Raw genomic sequence first — 21,285 nt, 5'->3', positions numbered from 1 at the left:
CCTTGAATTAGTCCCGCAGAAACCAAACAAGCAGGGATTTCTGAGTGTGTGCTGAGTTTAAATATAGGAGAGGCAAGGTTCCTGAGTAACCTTAGCAAATGACAGGGGTGTGTCTGTTACTTGGGGGGATGGTCAGAAGACAAGGGCAAAAGGATGGAAGAAATGAAGGCCATGAGAGAAAAGAGACTCTGAATTCAGGAGCCTCCCTACCAGCCCAGAAAACAGGGGACCACAGAAGCTAAGTGAGTCACTTCATATTGTAGGTGGCTGATGGCAGAGTCAGCCTAATGAGGGCCTTAAGTTTCCCAACTCTGACCAAGATTCTGTAGTATGTCCCATGCTGCCCTTCTCTCTAACTTTGATTTTGCCTGTCACCAGCCGACCCCATAATTTTTCTCTTTACATACAGGAAAATCAAAATCTTCACAGACTATTTCAACCCATACCAAATTCATTCTGAAAATTCCTTGTCACCATGACACTCCTTTCATAACTGACTATAACTCTAGCATGTATCTTGCATTAACCTCTAGTTTTGTATTGTTTTATTTGCTTACATTCTTAACTAGTCATCAAAATTCCAAACAACTTTTAAGGGCCCAACCTCTTTTTAACTCCACAGCATAGCTTTGTGTTTTTTTCACATGGAGGATTTGTGGTAAGGCGTTCTCTACTTTAAAAAAAAATTATTCACTAGTTCCTAAATATTTTGTCAGTTTATTGGGTAGAATTTGACATTTACCCAGGATTGCTGTTAACTCTTGATTTCCCCCTTTTCCTTCCTGTGTAAACCATGGAGCTCAACATCCTTACACGAAAGGAAATTTCCTCATTGCTACCATTTCCAGTCTTTCCACCGAGCCCCTACAGCATGACTCATTCCCTCCTGTTCTCCTAAAGCACTTCGATTTTGGTATTATTAGAAACCCTTTTCATGTTATATCATAATTAGTTAGGCATGTGCTTGCATGCAACACACCACGTTGGTTGCTTGTGTGTTTGTTTCTATAGATAGACCCTAATACAATGTGCATGAATTAGTTAGCTCATGTTTTAGTTTGCAGTACCCTCACTCCAAATTTAGGTTGAGTTTGCAAGAGCCTTCTGAGTGTACCATGAGAAAAGCACATCTGGGATGTGAGTTCTGTGCTTTCTTTCCTTTTAATTACTCTGCGCATGAAGCAGGCAGAATCAACTGCAGAGTCCCAGATAATAATGAATGGTCTCAGCTGTGTCTGTAGCTTATAAGATGCCGGGTTCTTCCTAAGACTATCCAAAATATGCTAGGTGTTCAGCGATCTGTGGACCTGGATACGCTGATGAAAACAACGTATATGATGACACTCTGTCGCTGAACTTTTCCAACCAGAAAGTGTATTATCTGTACTGTATCCCAGCAGAATGTCTTTAAAAACTCAAGGAAGTGGGAGATTACTGTCTTCAAAAGAAATTAACTCCCTGTCCTGTGGAATTATACACTATCTGAATTCTTGCAGTGACACTTACGATAGGGGAGTCACTTCATTGTCTGGCTAAAACATAAGGCACATTGTGTAGTTAAGCTTGTGCCCAGGGATTACTATTCAGGATTCAACAAGCAATCCTTAGGTACAATGGAAAGAACGTACATCATCATTTAGAACTCTCTAACTGCTGCTAGTGTGTCTACCTCAGACTGAGGGGAAAATGTAGGGTAAAGAGAACACATATTTTTCAGGTATTAAAAAACCTATTTAAGTAAATTGTGTATGGAGAATTGCTCCATACAGAAACAACAAGATAGAAGATAATTACTGGCTTCAGAACCTAGCCTAACAGACTCTCATAATTTAGATGTGTTCTTAGTAGAAGCTGCTAGATTGTGGCTCTTTTCAGCAAATTTACTGTCCTAGTTCCCTCCAACAATATTCTCAAACCAAATGTAATTTGGATAATTTTGAAAAAAAGAAGGAGGGGGAGGATGAAAAATATGATGAAAAATTGATGCTCAGAGACAATTAAAGAAAATGCAATGTAAAACAACACCATTTACGGCTCATGTGCATAAAACTTGTTCTAGCCTGAACACACATAAGAATTACCAAAAAATGTCATGTTATGAATGTTCTTTCACATATTAACATGTAAATACAGAAAGATAAGCCTGAAACTGAGGCATATGATAATTCATGTTTAATTAGAACAAGTGATAGCATGAGTTAAATGTGGGTCACATACTTTATCTTCTGTAAGGCATTTCTCTTTGTAAGCATCAATTACCCCCCACCCCACCCCTACACAGTATTTCATTTGATCATTAAAATTCACTCTTCATGAGTTCTTTAGATTTTCAAATCATCAAATTATTACATGCATTTAGCCAGTGATTGAAATTATCATACCTAACTTTTTTCTTTTAAGTATTAATTTTACACACACACATACACACACCTGTTTCTTATTATCGGATAAGGACAGTAGATACTTTATAGTTAGTTAATTGGAAAGCAAAGCTATCTGAACTTCACTTTAAGTCTTCACTCTGAACTTTTCTATAACATGAATAATAGCACACATTTACAGTTAAGACTAACCTTACAGATCGCCTAATGAGAAATCTTCTGATAAGGAGACCAGGGCCAAGAGAGATGGAATGACCACCCAGCTCTTTCAGGTTCCTGCCCTAATACCCTGTCTAGAATGTTTCACTATGTCATAGAGTCTTTTTTTTTTTTAATCCACTGTTTTTCAAGACTTCCCAGGCTAGAATCTTAGGGTTATATTTACTTAGCTGCGTTGGGGTGTGGTGAATAATTAAATTCAGCAGGAATGTGTTTCAAAATAAAAATAAAAACACAGCCCAACCCCTTTGGCACAAATCCTGAGACCTCAGAAAAGAAAAACCTCCTTGACTTTGAAATTTACTACAAGTTGGAAAGGTTTTCCATACTTGACATAGAGTCCACATGGATATTGAAGAAGGAGAAATTTTGAAGTTAGAAAAATGATTCTTTGTTTTTATTTGTAATGATATACTTATATCAATAAACAATCCGCAAAGACAGAGTTTAAAGAAAAATAATTTCTCGATCACTTGCAAAGAAATACATTTAAGTTTGCTTTTTTCCATTTTAGCATCCTTTCACCCTGAAAGTCTGCATGAGGTACAGTGTATTCTTTTAGGAGAGTGGTAGAGATGGCTTCATCTGATACCTAACTGAAGAAATCCTTATTTGTACAAGGGTGATAAAATGAAGAAAAATATGCCCTCTTGTGGCTTATTTGTTCTGATTCAAACCTAATCCACAAAGCTCTGTTATTTCCCCAAACCCAAACATACCTATGTCCCAAGTGGACTGAAACTATTCCTCTGTGCGTTACTGGCAAGCGCAGGTCAGTGGAGACAGCAGGCAGGCATTCCACGGCTTCTGCTTTGTTTAAGGTCGTAAGCAGCTGCTCAACCACAAAGAAATCAGTATCCATGAAAACACGGCATGATTTTCCAAAATAACCCACAGATCTGTCCAGATATGATCAAAATGCCTTCCACATAAGTGTGTTAGATAGAATTTCTCTTTATATGGTGAAGTTTGTGTTGGACAGACTTGAACTATCAATTTCCACAAATAGGAGAAAATTCACGATTTCCTCACTACTGTGTTTGTGCCTCTACTATTTCCTTGACCCTAAAACCATGGTTATTTTTCCATTAAAATAGGATACATATATGAGAATTGTGATTTTCATTCTCTGTTTGCTTTCCTTTCCCCCTGCCATTAGTTTACTCTAAAATATGCATCTAACAAGTACGTTATGTTGTCTGATTCTAAAATATAATCAGTTCTACAGTATCACACAAGAAGTTACTAATCCTATTTTTTGTCTTGTTTTGTTTTTAAGAAAAAGACTCAGTGTAATGGAAAAGTGGTGCTTGTGTTAGTGAGTTTCCTTTCACTTTAAGAAAATACCTGAGATAAGGGGAATACTTTGTCTCCTAGGTTGGGAGGCTGCATCCTGTGATTAATTGCCCCTGCTCCTCCGGTGCCTGTGCATAGCGTCATGTGCTGTAGGAATGTGCGATGAAACCACCTCAGGAGCTTATTTAGTTTTACTTTCTATCATTACTTAACTTTAGCCCTGTGTGCTTAATATGCCATCACATTATCGCTGTTTTTTTTTTTTTTCAGAAACCTTGCAATTTCATTTTCTAATCCCTATCACTTTATGGCCAGGAATTGAAAAAGAGGACTCAGGAAGATGCCACAGTCCTCAAATCCCCTTAAGGACATGGCCCCAAGCAACAGAAGGCTTTACACAATTCTGTACCCTTTAAAGATTTCATTGCATCCTGATGTGGTCAGGGCTTAGGGGAACCATAGCGCAGATGCCTCAGCTGTTTGAAAGAATAGGCTGCACACAGACAGTGACTGAGTAATCTAGTAAATCAGTGAATATAAGAGGTACAGACCAGGCCAGATTGCTAAATGCCTAGTTCAATGTACAATAGTAACTGTTATTATTAACATCATTATTATGTCATTATTCAGGCAACTAAAGTAAGTTAAAACCACACCACTTAGCTGGTTCTGCTTTGTGTAATAGTGGTCCAGTGGAGATTTCTTCTACTTAGTTTTAGTAAACAATTCAGCCAATAGAATTACCATTTGCAAAGAATGTTAATGAGATAGACACTTTTATTTAATTAATAATGATAATGAATATTTATAATACTATTTACATATAATATAGTCTTTTTAATTGACACTTTATTAAAAACATTTATTTTTTTAGCTAAAGTGTTGCTTCCCAAAACTTATTTTTGATCTTGTCAGAGGAACATCTACATTAAAGGGCTATCATAATGAATATAGTGGAAAACTTACCTCTAATTTCTTAGGAGAAGACAGTTGTTAAAAGAAGTAAAAGAGGTGGGCAAAATCATGTTACACAAGATATAGTTCAGGGCTCATGAGATGTCACATTAAATTGTTTGCCATCAAGCCTCAAGATTGGTATTCAACTCCTTGGACCCATTTGGAGGAGAGGTAAATCAATTCCAAGAAGCTGTGCTCTGACCACCACATGTGCATAGCCCCCATCAAATAAATAAAGTAAAACAACAAAAATTAAGAAGATTATACTGCTGTGAGTGTTCATCTGGCAACACTAGCCTTAGCCATCAGTGTCTGATATATACTGCTTAAACTACCATTTCATCACTGCTTTGTAATTTTAACACTAATTTATCTTTCTCCTATATATTCTAAAAGAGATGTACAAATTTTAAATCCCAAGAGAGGGTAAGACAGATTGTTCTGGAACTCTTGGATGGAAGGAGAGTACAGATCCTTGCAAGTTGTCTTTAGACCTTCACACACCTGTCACCTCCCAAATAAGTAGTGAGTGTAAAAACGTAACTACTTAACCTCCATCCATCCCTGTTAATTTAAAAAAAGTAAACCTTTGAGAAAGAGCTCTCTCTCTCTCTCTCTCTCTCTCTCTCTCTCTCTCTCTCTCTCTCTCTCTCTCTCACCATCTTCTATTTTAAATTGTATTATCTTTAAAATGTATCATAGCTTTGTGCAAGTCCAGATGAATACAATGTCAGATGTGTGTGTATGAGTGTGTTTGATGGTGATTTTTTTTAAAAAATGTATCTAGCTTTTGAAAAAAATGTATCATAGTTACATAAAAATTGCTGGGAATACTATTTCAAATAAATTTGGGATACTTTACCAATTAAATATAGGTTTGGTTTCCATGACATTTGTGAACTTGCAATGAAGGCTTTTGCATTGTTATCTTACCATAAAAGCATTATGTCACAAATACTTTAACTATATATGTAGATAGATAGATAGATTACATTATATATAATGCATTATATATTAGTCTACGTAATTTGTAGTTCACTGATAGTATAGTACTCAACCTTCCCCCTCCTAGTGTTTTTTCTTTTTCTTTGGTATTTGATACATGGCCTTCCTATTTGAATTAATTGCTCAGCTTGCTCATATAGAGTTTCATATCTTTATTATATGTTAGAATGGCTAGCATTATAAATTATGCCTTTTGTGCCCTTTGACCTACTTTACATTTATGTTAACTGGATTTTAACCTATACTTTATTATGTTTTCCTGGTATATATTTATTTGTCCCTTTAATTTTAATCTATCGAGATCACATTGTTTTAGGTTTGTTTCATGCATTCACCACAAAATGGAACTCTCCTCTGAGCCAGTTTAAAATTGTGTATCTTTTAATAGATGACTTAAACCCATTACATTTAATATGAATGATGTATTTGACAAACCTCAGTGATCCATGTGTGCTATCTGAATGTATAATGTTACAGCACAATAATTTTTTCCTCATGCCTCTGGTTTTCTTTTCTTTTGTCCTTGACATTAAAAAAAAACTTGACATTGTTTGAATGGAAATGATCTTGTAAGAGCATCATGTGCCCCATCACATAAAAACAAGGAAAAGGAAGCAAATGCATGGAGAAGAGAGAAATGTGAGAGGTGCCTCTTTTACACAACCAGTCCTCACAGCTAATCCAGTCATTTGAGAAGGAAGACAGTGTACAGCAGTTAAGGCAAGAACACATACCGAGAAAAAGAATAAATGTCTGTAGAGTTTTAGAGCCTAAATGGGACACCTATATCACATACCCCTCTCGAAGCTTCAGGAACTGTCTCAGACAAGAGAACAGAAAGAATGTAAAAGCTAGAGAGCTGCAAGAAACAGACTAAAACGGTATCTTCTGGACATGACAAGCCCTCTGAAATTATGAACTCATACCTGCTGCCATTGCCCACACAGGGCCTGCACACGATCAAGCCAGTAAACATTTCAGCATGAAGAGGGGTAAGGCTCATGAGTCCCCAGCCCTAGCTGACGATGTATTGGCAAATGATGGCTTATTTGGGAAATCAAGTTTTCTTGGAGCATGAGGTCCCTGATCATTCTGATAATGGCCCCACTCTCATGGGTATATGAGCATCATAAATTGGATTTCATCAGGGGATGTGGGTGGATATTGAAAGAAGTAAGAGAGTAGTGGGGGTTGAGTGCTATCAAAATGTGCTGCATGCATCTATGGGATTTGTAGGAAATCAATACAAATATTATACTTTCAATTTGAGAATTAACATTGCCAGCAAAATCATCACTAATCCTCTCATGAAAGTACTACCTCCATGGGTTAATCACCTCTTTAAACTCTCATAACTTCTTTTATCATTACATAGGAATCATATTTTAGCATGGATTTCTTGGAGCACATATTACTATTGTATCACCAGTCTTTACCTCTTCTGTCTTTCTATTCGATGTCCATTGCATTCTTAGCCTCGGTGTATACTCTAGGTCTGTCTTACAAGTTGCATTTTCTGTCTTTTGTAGTTATGAGTAAAAGATGATTTCAGGTGCATTTATTCTTTTTCTATGTGGGTTATTAGAATTAATGTAGAGAGAGTTTAATGGAGATCTTTGCCAACTACAGAAAGCAAGACCATATTGTTTTTTGTTTTTCCCAAGAAGTCAGTAATACAAGTAGGATTATACTCCACAAAAAGAATATAATTCTGGAGTGATGGATGAGAACATTTGCAAGATAGAAAAGAGAGAGATTCCACCAAGTTGAAAAGCTATTTTTATTGAGAAGAGCACAAGTCATTTGTGGTAAAATGAGGCAGGACAGAATTAGGGGAAGTAGGATGAAATGTAGATAATTCTACATAAACATGTGAACCATTTTATTACATTGTTCCCCTCAGAAATGTAGAACAATGGTTCTTGCCTTATTTGAGGAGTATAGAGTATAATGCAAAGAAGGAAAAGTATGTAACACACACACACACACACACACACACACACACACAGAGAGAGAGAGAGAGAGAGAGAGAGAGAGAGAGAGAGAGAGAGAGAGAGAGAGAGAAGTGTGAATTTGGTACTAGCCACAATCACGCCATATTTCTATGCTCATTTAATTTGGAAACAGAAATGTATTTGTGCAACATTTATGTTCTATATCTTTTTAGGCACTAATTGGAGGAATTATTAGAATTTACTACTATTGAAATTTTGACATTTATGCTGAAGAAAGAATAAATCTATACATGAAGGTCTACTGCTACTCAGCAGAAAAAAAATGGTTCATAACTGATGTTGTGCAAAAGAGAAATTTTGGGTAAGTATATAAGTCAAATGCAATTATTATGAGTTTGGACCAAGATTGTGCCAAATGTGCAATATACATGCACCTACAAAAGTTGGGAGTAGGTGGAAAGTGTTAGGAGGTGAGACTATTTTATGAACAGAGCACCCAAATTATGTATATTCCTGAAACAGGACTACAGCTTTGTGTTATGAGGAATACAGGAGTTCCCAATTCTTTCTGAAATAAGCATCGCTATATGTATATCCCAGTAAATGGATATGAAAAAGTATATGCAATTTGTAGATGCCAGACAAAAAAAAATAGGACTTTACAACCTGAAAAGGAGAATGGCACTGGAGAAAAAAATAATAAAATATTCATGCACAGAAGTTATATCAAGTCCCCTCCATCGGGGAGATGTAACCATGCAACAACAGCAGGAGAACTCAGTCAAAAAATGATCTTTATTAAAATATTCTAGGATAATAGGGATGTGGCCAAAAGTACTGATCCACAAAATGACAGGGGCATTCAGCTAGGTAAAAGAGATAGTTCAGAATTACATGTCCTGTGCAGTCTAGATTGAAAACAGGGGCATTTTAAAAGTAAATACATTTTATAACTAGTAATAAGGAACACTTTAAAACATTTAGGCTTCTAGAAAAATGAATTCATAATTTGGCACTGGCAGGGAATAGATTCTTGCCAGACCAAAGTAGACTATAATTTAACTGACTTTTTCTGTTTAACTTCTTCCAAACTAGTGACTTTTCCAAGTTGCTAATGATATTTGATATCGGCTGAGAATCACTTTAAAGTGCTTGAATGAAGAGTCCCTATAATTGCAGCTATTAATTTAATATAGTAAAAACACTGTTGGCCACTTATAAATAGCCGGACAGTGTCATTTATTGATGTAACTGAACTTAGAGATAATTTTTTCCATGAAATAGTTTTTACCTGCTGGTTAAGTTCCAACAACTAAGAAAATTGAGCAGAACACAAATGTATGTAAGCTGCATTGCAGCAGAGTCATCATGTTTATGTTTTCAGTGTGGTATGATTAGGGCAAGGCTGAGCCCTATAAATGCTAGTCCATGTTGCTGCCCATCATTATTATCCATAAGTTAAACTTCTTCCTTCCTAATTAAACTAAGAGGGGACCTCTGCATCCTTAGTAGAAGAACTTGATTTCATAGAAGGAAAAAAATGTCTCCATCTGACTCATTACTATTTCCTCTAGCTGTGGGAGTGGCCCACCGTGCATCTTTTTTTCCTAACATTAGTCCTACTTGTCAGCATTCTAGACTCATTAAGACCCTTGACACATCATTACAGCTTTTCTTCGTGGCCTCTACATCTTAAAATAGCACAAATATTTTGAAATCGTGTAATAAACCACAGCGTCAGGGGCCAGAGAGGGTGATTAACCTGAACAGCTTCCTTCTATGTTGGTGACAGCTGTTGCAACAAGTGCGAGGCATTAGCTATGTCAATGCCTTCAAATTGTGTTTTCCTCATGATTTAGATTATAGAGCTCATTTTCACCTCTTATTTGTTGGCTAGAAGCTGATAACGATAGCCTGAGGAAGGGCTTTCCTGAACGTATGTAGCTTTTACAACTTCATAAGGTTAAAAACTTGTGAGATGAAACATATTTAAAGTTACAGGGGATCAGATAACAATTTAGATGTAATATGAATAAATTAATAAAATATATTAAAAAAATAAAAACATATTTAAAGTAGGGATGGTATTTATACAGATTAGAACAACTATTTTATTGAATAACTATTTTCTTTAATAACTTCTATTTATTATTTGTACTTATTTTATTTTATTTAATAACTATTATAATGATCTTCTCATCTATAAGATGAGAAGAAATGAATCTCACACTGCACATTGATAGGATAATAAGGTTTAAGGAAAGAGACAAACCCAATAATCCTTAAATACATATAACTGATCTGAGCAAACATCCCTAACTTTCAAATATCTTAAGCATTTTCACCACAAAACAGGATAAATAGGTGAGGTGATGGGCTTATTAATCATTTTTTTCAATCATTCTAACATATATATATATTTATATTTATATATTAAGTAACAGTAATTATGATTTATTATTTTAAAAGGCTCTCTTTTTTCTTTTCTTCCCTATTTTCTATTTTTTAAATTAAATAATTTATTTATTCACTTTAAGTCCTGATCCTAGCCTCTTCCTTCCTTTCCTCCTGGTGCCACCCTCCATCCCTCTTTGCCCCTCCCCCCTTCAATGTTCCTCAGAGAAAGGGAGCAGCCCAACAACAGCAACCCACCCCATCTCATCAAGTTGCACCTGTACTGAACACATCATTTTCCCCTGTGGTCTGAAGAAGCAGATCCAGCAGGGGGGAGTGATCAAAAAACAGGAAACAGAATCAATATCAGTGATAGCCCCTGCTTCCCTTACTAGGGGACCCACGTGAAACCTGAACTGCTCATCAGCTGTGTCTCTATAGGGGGCCTAGGTCCAGTCCAAGCATGGTCTTTGGTTTGTGCTTCAGTCTCTGCAAGCACCTCTGGGCCCTGGTTCGTTGACTATGTTGGTCTTGTAGAGCTCCTGTTATCTCCAGGTCCTTTCCCCGACTCTTCCACAAGACTCACTACTCTTAGCCCATTGTTTGGCTGTAAGTCTCAGCATCTGTTTCGATTCACTGCTGGGTGGAGCCACTCAGAAAACAGCTGTACTAGACTCCTATTTGCAAGCATAGCAGAGTATCATTAATAGTGTCATGTGTGTCAGGTGTTGGTTTTCTCCTGTGGGGTGAGTCTCAAGTTGGGCCAGGCATTGGTTGCATTTTCCCTCAATCTCTGCTCCATCTTAATCCTTGCATGTCTTGTAGATAGGGTATATTTTGGGTCAACGTTCTTGTGGGTGTATTGGTGTTCCCCTCCTTCCACGAGGAGTCCTGTCTAGTTAGAAATGGCACAACCATTTTGGAACTCAATCTGGTGCTTTCTCAGAAAATTGGGCATATATCCAAAAGAAGTTCTACCATACAGCAAGGACACTTGCTCAAGTATGTTCATAGCAGCTTTACTTGTAATAGCCAGAATCTGGAAACAACCTAGATGTTCCTCAACTGAAGAATGAATAAAGAACTGTGGTACATTTACACAATGGAGTAATACTTAGCTATTAAAAACAATGAAATCATGAAATTTGCAGGCAAATAAATGTAACTAGAAAAAAAATCATCCTGAATGAGGTAACCCGGACCCAGAAAGACAGAGATGGTATGTACTTACTCATAAGCAGATATTAGCCATGTGGTGCAGGAAGACTACTACAATCCACAGACCAAAAGAAACTAAGTAACAAGGAGGGCCCAAGGGAGGATGCTAAATCTAATTCGGAAAGGGAAATAGAATAGACAGCAGAAGTGGGTGAAGAGAGGGAGGGAGGTAAGAGAGGGGGGACAGAGAAAAACAAGGGTGGAGATCAGACCTGGGGAAAATATGTCTGGAGGACAGAGGGCCTGCAGAGAGAGGAGAAACTGTGGGAAGATGTATCTCTTTGACAACCTAGAAATCAAAGAGAGGGTAAGCTTCTGGGAGGAGATGGGGGTGACTCTAAAATATTTTCTATTTTCTATTTTCTAGACATTCTTTTATACCTTCTTGTCTTTGATTTACTTTAGTAATAAGTCTTTAATCTTTTCTTTTAGGAAAAAAAGAAAGAAAGAAAGACAGAAAGAAAGAAAGAAAGAAAGAAAGAAAGAAAGAAAGAAAACATTTCTTTATAATGTCACAATGTTTGCACAGTCTATTGCATATGAACCATACCAAAATCCTTGGGTCCGTCTACAGCTTCTTGCCATGAATTTTGAGCTTTTGTGGAACCGTTTTCATGTCTTTACCATATCTCTTCATAAAATCCTATGAATTCTATAGTTGCATGGTAAAGTGCAATCTCAGGAACTCATTCAGCAACAATCTGCTGTAAGTAGGCTGAGGTCTGCATAGAGTTGGGCAGAGCCTTTTGCACAGAGCCTCTCTGTGCATTAACTTATTATGTGTTTGGCTGTTTCTTGCTTTCATTTAATTTCATCTTCTCTTTTCTAATCTTCTTTATCTGAAAATGAATGTTTTCCTTCTTTGGATTTCCAAATATATCCCTTGCTTAATCCTTTCTGTCTGTCCAGCCAAGTTTGAGTCTGAACACGTTAAAAAATATAGGAAGGAACCGACCTCTCTTTCAGGAACATCAGCAAAATATTTGCTAAAACCATTATTGAAAATTGTAGCCATCAAGTTACTTATAAGTTATACCTGAAAAATAATTCAACACAAGAAGAGATTTTAAAAGTTTAGCTTTGTCCAGACAAAAATAGGACCAGATTGCAGACATTTAAAAGTATGCTTCTTAGTCAAGAGTGTATCAGTTGCCAGGAGAAGAGGGAGGGAGGGTGGGACTCAAAGAAGGGGAACATGTAAAATGAATAAATAAATTAAGGAATTTTTAAAAATTATTTTTTTAAAGAAGTGGTTAGTAAACCTGGGAGACTGTAGAGGCCAGCCCTAGATGACATAATTTTTGTGAAAACTATGGAATGGACAGACCTGCAGAGTGTGGAGCTAAAAAGAATCCTGTTGATGCCAAATGTCTATCTAAAGCATTCACTTGTCCAGATACAGGAACAAACTACATTAACTGAGAGGTAAGTCAATGGTATGATGTTGAAGATCACTGAGGAATGCAAAAAGTTCCTGAAAAGAGGAGAGTTCCTTAGTGCTTACTCCTGATGGAAGCCATGCTGGAGTCTTAGGTCTTCTAGGTAGATGGGAACTAGGTGGTGGTAATAATGGGATTGGTTATAGGCTAGGAGTGTGAGACTTCTACTGAGCTGGTATACAGTGTAGAGCTGTGACTTGGTGTAATTGTGGAGAGAAAATGAAGTGGTGGAGCATCACTATTAGCTGCCAACACATGGGCCTTAGGGACTGTGAAGGAGACTGATCTGTAATATTACTCCTAACACCCAGGCTACCACTGGTTCTGGAATCCCCAAACCATTGCCATTCAATATAATTGTTCCTCCCTCCCTTGGTGCAGTCATGGCATGCAGGAAGAAGGAGAGACAGCGGTAGATGAAATCAGTCTTTTCTTGAACTGGTGGTATAATAAATGCCATTTAAATACTTAAAAAAAAAAACTTTATCCTTGTTAAATATGCATAAGTATCTATGGTGTAGTTTAAAGCTCCAAAGATTAAAGCACGAATCCCAAATGCTTAAGATAACTTCCATTTGGAAGGAGATGATAAGGAAATTATCTCCACCACACTTCCTCACCAAAGTGTGTCTGTATCTTGATACTGTCCTGGAGCAGAGGAAGGTCAGCCTGACTGTGAAATGGGCTCCTTCTCCAGTTTGCTGCACCTCTGTTTTTCAGATACCTACACAATCACTCAGTTCACGGTTAGCAGACTGCTGTCATACCCAGTATACTGTGCTTCTGCCTTAGTTCCTTACTCACAGACTTATTCATCTTGTCTAAAAGAAACAACATAAAGTCTAAAGAAATACCCATTGAATGGGAATCAGTCATTACCATCTACCTCTCACAGACAATAAAACAAACTCAGTGAAGGTTATAATCCACTTATATATTAGAATCTCAGTTGTATCACTTTCTCTGATTAGCCATTTAGAAAGCGGTAAAAAAAGGGACTTATGACATAAGTGCAAAGATAGCGGGTGTTTTCTTCTTTACTTTCAGCAAGAATGGCTTTATAATTGCTTTGCCGTCTATCTCTGCAAGAGTATAAAGAAGGTAGAATAACAACTGCCATGTTGAAAAGGTACTACAACAAGGGACCAAATGCAGTATTTTCAGTTAGCAACTGTGGAATAAAGACATCACACAGTGAATTACAGAGAAATCACTTAGCTAAAGCCAACTTCAGGAGAAACCAAAAGTATATTTCTTCAGATTGTAAATATTTCTGATGATACTACCTGAGAAGGAAGCTAATCATTCTCCCTCAGAAGAGATATTGCCAAAATGAGCATTAAATATAATTGGGAATCAGAGGCAGGTGGATCTCATGAAGTTCTAGGCCAGCCTGGTCTACAGATCAAGTTCCAGGACAACCAAAGCTACACAGAGAAAGCCTCTCTTAATAAACAAAAGAAAGAAAGAAAGAAAGAAAGAAAGAAAGAAAGAAAGAAAGAAAGAAAGAACAAAACAAAAATGAGGGTGAGGATGCAGGGAGAAATTTTGTATATCCATTACTTTACTTTGTTGCCATCTATTTGGACCCAAGGAATAAAATCATTCTTCCTAAGAGATATTCTGTGGTGTCAATGCATACAAATATAATTGAAAAGGGAACTCATATTAAAACTATAAAAATAGTAAATATATTTGTTCATTAGGAAGTGGAAAGTGCTACAGTTGTATTTCAAATCTGATAGTTTTTTATGTATGATTTTATTTTACTTTTGGCATCTACATTTATATTATTACATGTAAATAGAAAAATTACATACAGCAAGAAGAACCATGGAACAATCAGGGATCATATGAATGTTACATTCAAGGTGTTTTGGTTAATTGCATTCGGCAACCTTTTAAAAAAATATCTTTCCTATCTTGGTGAGCCTAAAATTCTCATAGTTTTTATATAAGTGCTAATACTTTGGTTTGTTTTATTTGAAATTTTCATTCAATATATTTTTCTTCCCCCAGCTCTTCCTGATGTTCCCTACCTCCCTAACCGACCTTCATCCCTTCTCTTCCTCTGTCTCAAAAAAGCAAAAACTACACAACAACAGCAACAAATCCCAAACCCCAGAGTCCAAACAAGACAATTAGACACACACACACACACACACACACACACACACACAAATGAAGCAAAACAAGAAGCCACTCCCTGCCCTGCAAAATCCATGCAGCTAATTTTGTGGTGACTAACTACTCCTGGCATGGGACCTGTCCTAGAGTCTGGTTGATATATCAGTGACCATCCACTGGAGAAACTGACTTCCTCTTTCCCAGTGGGTATCAATTACAAATAGCTGATTGATTAGGGGTGGGAGCCTATGTCCACTTTGTTTTGTTTTCTTTTTTATTAATTTATTCATATTACAACTCAATTGTTATCCCATCACTTAATCCTCCCATTCCTCCCTCCCTCTCACTTTCACCCTATTCCCATCCACTATGTCTAAGACCACGGGAGACCTCCTCCCCCACTATATGGTCATAGGCTATCAAGTCTCATCTTGGTATCCTGGTTATTCTTTGAGTGCCATCAGGCCTCCCCACCAAGGGAAGGTGGTCAAATATGGGGCACCAGAGTTCATGTCAGAGTCAGTCCCCACTCTCCACATAACTGTGGAGAATGTCCTGTCCATTGGGTAGGTCAGAGTAGGGAATTGATGTTTACTACTTGTATTATCCTTGGTTAGTGTAATTGTTGGAGCAGACCCCACCCCAATCTACCAGTCAAGATGTTTTTCTTGTAGGTTTCTAAGACTCTCTGGGTCCTTCTATTTCCCCATCTCCTATATTTCTCTTACCTAGAGTCTCAGTAGGATTGCCTCACATCTATCCCAAACTGGTAAGTGAAGACTTTTGTGGGACATGCCTTTTGGGTGAGTGTCCAATTATAAGTGAGTATATACCATGTGAGTCTTTCTGCTTCCAGGGTAACTCACTCATTATGATCATTTTTAGTTCTATCCATTTGTCCACAAATTTCGGGATTTCCTTGTTTTTTAATAGCTGAATAGTATTCCAAGTATAAATGTACCACAGTTTCTTTATCCATTCTTCAACTGAGGGGCATTTAGGCTTTTTCCAGGTTCTGGCTATTATGAATAAGGCTGCTATGAACATGGTTGAGCATATGTTCCTGTTGTGTGCTGGAGCATTTTCTGGGTATATTCCAAGGAGTAGAATAGCTGGGTCTTGAGGAAGCCCTATTCCCAATTTTCTGAGAAAGCGGCAGATTGATTTCCAAAGTGGTTGTACAAGTTTGCATTTCCACCAGCAATGACGGAGTGTTCCTCTTTCTCCACATCCTTGCCAGCATGTAGTGTCACTTGAATTCTTGATCTTAGCCATTCTGATGGGTGTAAGATGGAATCTCAGAGTTGTTTTGATTTGCATTTCTCTGATGACTAAATATGTCAAACATTTCTTTAAGTGTTTCTCAGCAATTCAATATTCCTCTGTTGAGAATTCTCTGTTTAGTTCTGAGCCCCGTTTCATATATATATATATATATATATATATATATATATATATATATATATATATATATATATATATATATAATTTATTCATATTACACCTCAATTGTTATCCCATCCCTTGTATCCTCCCATTCCTCACTCCCTCCCACTTTCCCCCTACGCCCCTCCCTTATGACTATGACTGAGGTGGACCTCCTCTCACTGTATATGCTCATAGGGAAGATAAGAGCAAGGGGATATTGACAGTGTCTCCTGCCTTACAGAAGCTTCTCAGCCTCATGAGGTCCCATTTATTAATTGTTGATCTTAAGGCCTGGGCGGTTGGTTCAGGAAGTTGTCTCCTGTGCCAATTTGTTCCAGGCTCTTCCCCAGTTTTCTTCTAACCAATTCCATGTGTCTGGTTTTATGTTAAGGTCTTTAATCTACTTGGACTTGAGTTTTAAGCATGGTGACAAATATGGGTCTAATTGCATTTTTTTTTAATGTAGACATCAAGCTAGACCAGCACCATTTTTTGAAGATGCTATCCTTTTTCCATTGAATAGATTTGGCTTCTTTGTCAAAAATCAAGTGACCATGTGTGTGTGGATTCATTTCTGGGTCTTTGATTCGATTCCATTGGTCAACCAGCCAATTGCTGTGCCAGTATCATGCTGTTTTAATTACTATTGCTCTATAGTATGGCTTGAGATCAGGTATGGAGATTCCTCCAGAGGATCTTTTATTGTTTAGGATTGTTTTAGATATTCTGGGTTTTTTGTTTTTCCAAATGAAGTTCAGAATTGATCTCTCAATGTCCCTAAAAAATTGTGTACGTATTTTGGTAGAGATTGAACTGAATCTGTAAACTGCTTTTGGTAAGATGGCCATTTTTGCTATGTTAATTCTCCCAATCTATGAACAAGGGAAATCCTTCGATCTTCTAATGTCATGTTCAATCACTTTTGGGCTTTTGTTTGGCTTGAACCTGTACAACAGTTCTTGTACATGCTCTCAAAGTCTCTTTAATTTATCTGTACCTCAATCCTAAGGTGGTGTGATGACATTGATTCCATGGAATTATTCACCACCTCTCTCCTTTCAATCTTTGTTGGGCCTTCTTTTGCATAAATCCTTGAGCCTTAAGAGGAAGGGTTTCATAAAGGCATTCATTTAGTGTTGAGTGCCACAAAGTCCCTCAATCTCTGTGTATTGTTTGTTTGTGGGCTTCTGCGTTAATTATCGTCTACTGATCCCTGCAAATGTTTAATTTCTAGAGATAGTATGAAGACAAAAACAAACCATTCATCCTTGTTATTTACTTGTAAAGAAAAGTAATTCAGTCATAGCATCACTAACTGCTGTGCTCACTGAAAATTGGAGGAAGAAAACTTGTTTCCCCCCAATGACTTCCAGAGTTAGTATCTGTTTTTCAATTCCTAAACTGCAGTTATTTAAAGTTATGAATCCTAACTTATTCAGATTCAGAACTTGTATGTACAATGAAATAACACTCACTTTTTATCAATTGCAAACACTGTGTATATTAAATTTGCTAAGGTAATTGTAAAATATTGTTTGACTTAAAATTTACCGTATTTAATTGACATGATTCTACCCTCTTTAGTCATCAAATTATGAAAAATTAAATATTTCTCAAGATCCATCATAGAAATCAACAAGTTTGGTCTTAAAGTATCCATATGGTAACTGAGATCAAGCAAATATAAGCAAACATACAAGGGGGAAAAAAAACAAGAACAGAGGTGCTATAAAAGCATCAAGAAATTAGTGAGTTATTATATCAAACATAAAGAAAACCTAACCTATTGACATTTTTCTACAAGTAAAGTTTTAGGAAATCTTGTTTTATTTTCTTTCCAGAGATTGATTTTGTGAGTGTAAGATTCAGATTTAATTTTGTATTAAATGTTGATTTTTATTACTTGTAACATTTAGCATATTTCCAAAACATGAGTTCTGCAAGGTCTTCGCACAAAATCTGCAAACTGGAAATTTGAGTATGGAAAAGCCAGTGTTCGCTTGTAGAAGAGGATAAGCGTTCTCATGCTCACCTCCTTCATCAGGTCTCGCCTTGCACTGCCACTGGGAAATGTGAGATAGGGAGGGCTGTGAAGAAAGGAAGCTACTAGCAAAATCCTTCTATTACTCATATGTACGTTTATTTAAATAAAGCTTTAAATAGAAACAAACCAACACATCATTACAAAACTTTGAGTATGTTGATTGCAGGAGGGTAAGTGGATCAGACTAATAATGAAAGACAAGTTAATGTTACAAACTAAATTCAAGGACAAATGCAGTTTTATATACTTTAAGTCTTATTTAACTCCAGATTAAAGCTGCAACATTTTATATGGCCAACGTACCAATATAATGATGAGCAACAAAAAGTATATTAAACTATGATTAGTAGACAGCATTGTTTCAACACTGAATGCCTTCTATCTAATGAGTTCACTTTGTTTTTCTTTTATTGAAAATAGGTTTTTTTTCATACAATATACTCTGATTGCAGTTCCTACTTCCCCAACCCACCACCCCTCTCCTCTTCAGACCCACAACTTTTCTATCTCTAGTTAGAAAACAAACAGATACCTACGGAATAATATAAAATAATAAAATAAAATAAAGTAAAAACTGGAATAGGTCTAAACAAAGAGAAGCAAAAGAGCCAAAGAAAAAGTGCTAGAAACACATATTGACAGAGACATACATGCTCACACACACACAGAAATGTAATAAAAATACAAAAACAGAAACCACAATATATATATGAAAAGCGCAGTTCCTCAGGATGGTGCGAATCCATCTCCCTAAGGATCCAGCTAGACCACTCTGGAGCATATACACTAAGGATCCAGCTGGACCACTCTGGAGCATATACATCAAAGAGGCTCCATCCTACTACAGAGATACTTGCTTTACTCTGTTCATTGTTGTTTTATTCAAAACAGCCAGAATTTGGGAACAACCTAGACGTCTTTTAATTGATGAATGATAAAGAAATGTGACACATTTACACAAAAGAATACTATTCAATACTATTCAATTTTTAAACAAATTTATGAAATTTACGGGCAAACAGACAGAACTAGAAAAATCACCACTTATTTTTGTCACATATGGAAATATATATGTTATTGCTAAAACTGATGGGACGTACCGAATTTCTGGCTAAGTATTGTTATCACAGACTACAAACATCATCTAGTCCAACGAGAAGATTATAGTTACACATCCATCTGTGGATATTGATGTGGCTTCTGAAGAGATAGCTGAGTGGAGACTGTCAGCGCAAAATATGCTCATATGCTCATCAGTCAATGGATCAAAGCTTTTAAGAGCAAAATGAATGAGAATTCTTCATTGATCGGCTCCTTGTATTATTCTCCTCAATCCACCTTTCTTTTGATTCACATTTTATTGCTGAATATATTTTATATAAAACTACCATCCAATATAATATGTAAAATTCAAACTTGCAACCAGTATGTCCAGATAACAATCAAATAGAATTTTTATCTCAGCTCATTTCACATGTAGCTTCGACACATTCAATCTTGTGGATGTTGACTAAGAATATACTTAAAAGCAAAAAGAAAATCTCATTCTATGCTTCATTTATCAAACTTATCTGGATTATTCTTAAATATTACAAACAATTACTATGTATCCTATTCAGTCTTAGAATAGGAAGCCTGGAAACATCAGAGAAAACTGTGATGCTTTTGGGTTTGAAGTTTATTGATCCAATCTCTTCATCTACTGATGAAAAATCTGAGGGTCAGCATTGTTTGTCAAAGGTCACATTTGCTAATGGGATATCCTGAACAACATCTATTATGTGCAAACTCTATTACATGCAGCAGTCATTCCCAGCAGATGCCAATTAGCTAATTCCATCACAAGCCTCTTTTATGAACACAAAATATGGGTCTCTACACTTGGCAAGATTAACTATTGATTATTTTCCCTTTTTCTTGTATTAAAACTGGTTAATCATTATGTAGCTTTAACATAAATGTTTTTAATGGGATATGCTCTTTTAAACTACCTTATTTATACAAAGTACATTTTTTCCTTTCTTTTTGGCTAATACTTTTAATGGATTTCCTGAGTGACCACTATTTGACATTCCTAAGTCTATAGAAAACCACCCATATGTGCCAGATAGTTTAGACTTTTCAGAAGATTTCCCATGGGAAAAATCAAAGGAACCATGATACTAACTAACTATCTCAGAAAAATATATGCATGTGTTGATATATATATATGTATCAAATCAGAGCTCTTACGAGCATTATAAAGTGAGACACAGAATGCTATGAGAGATTTCAAAAGTCTGTTCCATATTCTCTATAATTCAATTTATCACAGAGCAGTCATCAATGGTGTTCAACTAAAAATGATGGATGAATGTGATTAATAACAACCATAATTTAAGAGATTTTGAAATATTTCTATACATATATTGTTTCCTAAAATTAGATTTAAAAATTCAGAGATAAATGGGACCCAGTTACATATCCTGGTTCTGTGTATTTTCTATAATTCTCTTACAGTGATCCTTCGTGATGACCATTTATCTTCTGGGTACTTTCCCTGAAATTCTTCATAGGTAACAAACAAAGCACAAATAACTTTTGTACCAGCATTTGCAGTGTGAGCATAAGAGCAGTCTACCAGTGGCAGTAGGGGACCTGTGTGCGTTTAGAGGGGATGAATATTTCTATTCTTCCCCCCTTGCTGGGTTTGTAGCATGGCACCTAAAACAAAACCGAGGATAACAAGAGGAAAATATACAGATGTACTGCAAGTAAGGAGCTTGTCACAGGAGTTTTCTGCAGTGATGGCTTAAAAAGAAGCATGTGTTTTTAGGAATAAG

The 21,285-nt window shown here is 36.5% G+C and overlaps 1 protein-coding gene across 1 annotated transcript in view; it reads right to left on the bottom strand.

Moving 5' to 3' along the window:
- Nucleotides 1-2,592, bottom strand: part of SEMA3D (semaphorin 3D) — a 195,419-nt gene extending 192,827 nt beyond the window's left edge. Inside the window, exon 1 of the mRNA XM_084787581.1 lies at nt 2,574-2,592. The gene's annotated coding sequence lies outside the window, so the exon portion shown is untranslated. The remainder of the gene's footprint in view (nt 1-2,573) is intronic.
- Nucleotides 2,593-21,285: the final 18,693 nt, after the last annotated feature.

The sequence above is a fragment of the Acomys minous genome (genome assembly GCF_964271855.1).
Source record: "Acomys minous genome assembly, chromosome: 6".
Taxonomy (NCBI): Eukaryota; Metazoa; Chordata; class Mammalia; order Rodentia; family Muridae; genus Acomys; species Acomys minous.
The sequence above is the reverse complement of the archived record's forward strand: the minus strand, read 5'-3'. Positions and strand labels throughout refer to the sequence as shown.